We start from the raw sequence: 6,045 nt of genomic DNA, 5'->3' as shown, positions 1-6,045 counted from the left end.
TTGTCTATTGTTTCAGTTAGTGTCAGTTAGTTTTATAAACACACAATACAGTCAGTGTTGATTTCGTTGACTAAAACCATGACGAAAAATGTTCGTCAACTACCTTTTTTCACTTTACACTTGGTTGCATGCTGAAAATAGCAGATCTACAAGCTCACAACGTGTCGCAGAGCGACGCGTTGTGAGCTTGTAGATCGGGTGCAGTACTTAGTTTAGACAGTTTTTGGTTTAGACTAGTCATTGGTTAGACCAGTCATTAGTCCTACAACGTACAACCTATCTCAAACCGTCACCCTAAACTAAACCTAACCTCCCACGGGGCAGCACACCTAAACCTAACCTTAACCCATGTCTAACCAATGACTAGTCTAAACTAAGTATGCACCCCTGTAGATCGGCTATATTCAGCAAGTGTAAATTCAGTCATTACGACGGCATCATGGTCTGCCAAAATACGTTTTAGTCGACTAAATCAACTGTAGATTTTGGCGAGTAAAATCTTGTGTTACTGTATTTAATCGACTAAAATTAGACTAACACTAAAACATTCCAAGTGACTAAAATGTGACTAAAACTAAATAAACTATTCAAAAGACTGACTAAAATCTAAATGTACTGTCAAAATCGGGGACCACATGTAATTCCGACGGATCATTAGTCCGACATTCGTCCGCATGTCCGCCATGCGTCCGCATGTCGGACTAGCACCTGCTCCCGTGCTTGCGGGGGTGCATACTTAGTTTAGACTAGTCATTGGTTAGACATGGGTTAAGGTTAGGTTTAGGTGTGCTGCCCCGTGGGAGGTTAGGTTTCTGGAAGGGTTTGATATAGGTTGTAGTTGTAGGACTAATGACTGGTCTAACCAATGACTAGTCTAAACCAAGGACTGTCTAAACTAAGTACTGGCTTGCGGTTATGGTTAGGTTGGGGTTTGAGGTGGGTTGTCGTTTGTCGGACCAATGACTAGTCTGAACAACGTACTGCACCCGTCAAAATCAACACCGGTTCTAGTTAACTAATAACCTTGCCTGGTATTTGTCCGAGCAGACGCCACACCCGGGACACTCTGTGCACTTGGCGTGCTTCATGTTTGCGATGTGCGCCAGCAGCAACACATGGAAGGCTGCTCCGTTGACCCAGTGTCTCAGGTGGTGGCTGGCCATGTGAGTGTCCATGACCAACTTCAGGTCGGTCAGCTGTTCGGCCAGCTTATCCTTGGCTTGTTTTGCTATATAAGGATAAGAAAACGTCAGGTTTCAGATAGTAGAGTTTGCTCTATTTAAACATTTAATTATTTAACCCTAGAACACTGAACACTGGTGATTTTCACCCGGACGATTATATTTTTGTATAATTGTCATAATGTTGCTGATGTCTGAAGTGGGTGGGTATATACAGGATAGAGACCGAACTGGAGCACTAGCCCCGCCCCCAAGCTATTCATTTCGATGAAGTTGCTCAGTGGCGTTTTGAAGCACCCGGAAGACTGCCGGAAGTACCTCCTCCGGACCTCAAATTTGAGGTCCGGGGTGACGTATGGGTGACGTAGGGAGTGATGGTCCTACGTGTTAAAGCACGGGTCCGCCTGCAGTCCTTCCTCTTACCACTAGGGCCCAGTGCTTCAACATTGGAGCGCCTCACTGGCCCCTTGGGGTGGGTCCATGATATGATGCTCAGTGACATCATAGAAGGTAGGTTTGTTTCCCTTCATGCCCACATCCCTGTTTTTTTCTACAGGCAGGTGTTCGGGTGAATTTCACCCGTGTCTAGTGATAGTGTGATAGAGAAAAAATCCCATACACCCAATGCTGGGCAAGACCTACGCTGAAAAGACTATCATTTGTTTGGGCGGAAGTTGCGGAATTTTAGCGGAAGTATCGGAAGTATAGCCTGGAAGTATAGCCTGGGACCGAGGCTAATTACACCCACAATGGACTTAAATAATATACATTTTTCACAGATTTTGCCCCCCTATGATAGGGCCCCCTATATAAAAAAATTTTGGTGAAAAGTCATGATGACATTTTAAAGAAGAGTACCTCAAGTTGCCATGTATTGCTGTACTTTGCTTTTTATGGAATATTTACATTGGGTAAAATATACCCGTGTTTAGTGATGGTGTAACAAAACATATGTTTAGTGTTCTAATGTCCACTGCAGTTGGCAAAATTAAGTATTGTCACTCTTAATGTGTTAAACACTAAAACATTTCAGTTGACTAAAATATGACTAAAGCTAAATCGCATCGTGTTCAAAAGGCTGTAACCATAAAGCTAAATCACATCGTGTTCAAAAGGCTGTAACCATAAAGCTAAATCGCGTCGTGTTCAAAAGGCTGTAACCATAAAGCTAAATGGACACTAGTCCGCTGACCTACGCTCATGAGCTCGTCCGTGTCGTCTCTGTGGATGCGGTGTTGCTTCAGGTACGTCTTCATGGTGACGCGGATGGCGTTGGACTTCTCCTCGTTGAAGACGCGCTGCAGCATGGCGGGCACGTCGTCTGGCGTGTCTGTCTGGCGTTTGGCCAACAGAACGTCCAGGAAGATGGAGATGACCACGGCCGACATGCCCACAGCGTTGGGAGCCTTGCCATATGGGAAGATATTGTCAGGATGCAGAGAGATTTCAACCCAATATGCAGAGTCACAGTGTCGATTTATTATCGAAGTATTTAATAAGTAAATGAGGCAACATTTACTGAAGTAGAACACAGGAATCAAGGCATACATCTCACACTTGAGTAGAACGCAGGAAACAGGAATACAGTCTATTGTATTAATATTATATCTTTCCATATGGCAAGGCTCCCAACACCGTGGGCATGTATTATTGTATTAATATTATGTCATGGTCTGTCACTCCACACTGTCCACAGACCACCCTGGCCACTCCCGCATTCATTTCCACCACACTGCAGTCCCATTTTCACACCTGTGTCCAACTCCCTCATCAGCCAACCTGTGAACACTTTGCCAATCAACCTGCTCCCTATAAGACTGGACACTTTGCGTTTGCAACTGCAGTGTGGTGGAAATGAATGCGGGAGTGGCCAGGGTAGAGAGATGGTCTGTGGAGTGACAGACCATGACAGACATAATATTAATACAATAATACATGCCCACGGTGTTGGAAGTCTTGCCATATGGAATGATACATGTATACTGTCACAATCTTTTTAAGCAGTATCACGATACATGATAATTATCACGATATGTTTTCATGCTGACTTCACACCTCCAGGCAGCCCATTTTTTCAAAGACAATGGCCCTCATTTATCAATTGAGTGTAAAATATGCCCCAAATTCGAGTGTAGGTTTCGTAGTACACCCACGTCGGGTCGGCATTTACAAAGTGATCGCAGACAGCTGATCCTTCCTAATTTCATTCCTAGCAGTAATAAATGTGACGGCTGAAATAAATCTGGCACGCCCTGTGAAATCAAGCCTCGCCCTCGTTTTTGCGACATGAACAACTGCAATACGACCTGGAAACCATGGATACAGGAAAAACGTACTGCCCGCCTCACCCCCCTCTCTCATACACACACACACACACACACTTGCAAGCCCAACTAACTGGTGTGTTGTATCTTAAATAAATAAAGAACGAACACCTGCATGAATTAAATAAAGCTGTAGGCCTCCTACCCTGTCTGTTTCCCTCTCACCTCGCTTGCCTTTCTGTCATGTCCACGCACGCACGCACGCACGCACCTCAAGGCTACATGACACATCGCATCGCCATGAATGGAATACGTTTGTAAGCCTATAATAATTTTACCCATTCGTGCGCAGTGCACGGCGAAGGCGATCAGTGAGACTGCGCACTGCTGTGATAAGTCCTGTGGGTGAGTGATGCCTGCATGAGAGATAGGCTACCATGTCGTCAAGGCAGTCATAATCAACGTTTATGGAGTGATTTGATCATTGATGAACGAATCAAACATATGGATGAAGGTTTGCATGTGTGCTGGTATGTGCTGGGCTGGCGACGCACGCCGCGGCCCCGTCCTCCCGACCCCCGAAAATGATCTCGCTTTTATCTGTCAAAGCGCTTATTTAAATGGTGAATGATTAAGCCCCTTACGCCTATAGCCTGCTACAATTGCAAATAGGCAAGCTGTATGATTGTCATTGTCACTTGGAAATAAAGGCGTGCAGTCCATGTGCCTTTTTTTTAATAATATCACAGTGATTCTATAGGCATCAGATGTCACGCTCATGCCGCATGCGATGCACTCCCAAATCATCTCACAAGTGCGCTCGCATAACAAGGCCAGTAAAGCACTGTTTGATTAAGCACAAACTAATACATTGTAAACATGTTATATTGTTTTTAATTACTTGTAAAGTTGGAAATCTCTCTTTTTCTTTTTCTTTTTTTTTTTACATGTATATACAGTTTTATTTTAACATTTTAGGAGTGAAAACATATGTTTAGATGCCTGTGACAGCGTGTCAGCAGTTCAGACAATGCTGCTCCGCTGTTCTACGACAGAAAAACAGGTGAGGACAAAGCGTACGACAGCTCCCGACCAGACGTGATTTTTGTCCTGGCTCAAGTTAAAATCCATGCTTTGGCGCAAATCGTAAATGCCGAAAATTGCGGTAATTTCGGCGTACACCCATATTTTGGCGTACGCACGGTTGATAAATGAGGGCCAATGGCTCTACCCTGCTGGGGAGTTGAAGGTGTCAAAGCCTCTGGAGACAGTATAGCCAATAACATTGCAGGACAAAAATATATCATTTTGAGTCAGCATTGTGTGGTAGCTGGCCTTACTTCAGTCATGCGTATGGTAAAGGATCCATGGGGGCACCAAAAACGGAAGCGGATGTTACTTACAATGTGTTGTGACGGACCGGACGGATTACTTTCACTCTCAAAAGACACACGAACAATAGCAGACCTACAAGCTCGTAGCGCGGCACTCGCTTGTACATCTGCTATTTTAGAAAAATCTTGAAAATGTGGCACAAATATTGGAATATGTATTATTTCAGAGCGAACGTTTTCAACTCATTTAATTTCTGTTTACTGCATCACCTAGCAACCCAATGCTACTTTACAGTAAGTATCATTGGGTTGGACGCAAGCTATCATAACTACTAAAAAGGGACCATTTGGCGTAGACCTACACCGATGGCGGGCAACCGTATACATTGTCTTTGTGTAGATATACGCCAATGGCGAGGAATGTGTTAACAGTACAACCACCTGTACAAGACAAAAAACTAAAAGAAAAAGGAGTAAGAGACCATTTGGACCAAAATACGTATTCATTTTGGCTATCGAAACCGTCGCTCTACGAGTATGAATGAAGAACTGCAAATCATAGAACGTGCATTCACTGTGTATCATGATACGTATATGATATCTCTGAAAAGGGATACTGTATAGTGGAGTAGTGGTGTAACGGTGCATTTGAACAGCGATACGATACGTATCACGATACATGGTTGACGATACGATACATGGACCTTGGTTCATTATGTATGTTTTTCTTGTGGCTTTCGCCTTTATTTTTATATTTTTTATGGAGGGACAGACAGTAGGCAGACAGGAAATGGGGAGAGAGATGGGGGGAAGACATGCAGTAAAGGCCGTCGGGATCGGGAGTCGAACCCGCGGCACACTGCCAGACTGGATTACCAGCCAAGGTGCCTGAACCATTGAGCCATGGCCCAGGCCTATTGGTTCATTATGGCGACATGATACGATACGATTCAATGATTTGAAATCGATACAGTAACTATTTAGCAAATAATTAAATCTGTGTGAAACATGTCGATAGTGCTGTTTTTTTAAGGGAAAATGTATGAATTTGGATACAAATTAGTGAACACAGTGATTCTCTGGAAAATAGATATACATTATACTGAACTAAGTAATTATACCTCCTTTTTCTTTTTTCTACTTAAAATTGCTAAATACCACGCACAAAAACATAATATTGATATACAAGCGATTATTTGCATTGCAAAATGATTCGATACCGATCATTTGCATTGCAAAACCACACGATACGACACAAAGTCAATG

Source organism: Electrona antarctica (genome assembly GCF_951216825.1).
Source record: "Electrona antarctica genome assembly, contig: scaffold_33, whole genome shotgun sequence".
NCBI classification, from domain to species: Eukaryota; Metazoa; Chordata; class Actinopteri; order Myctophiformes; family Myctophidae; genus Electrona; species Electrona antarctica.
The sequence above is the reverse complement of the archived record's forward strand: the minus strand, read 5'-3'. Positions refer to the sequence as shown.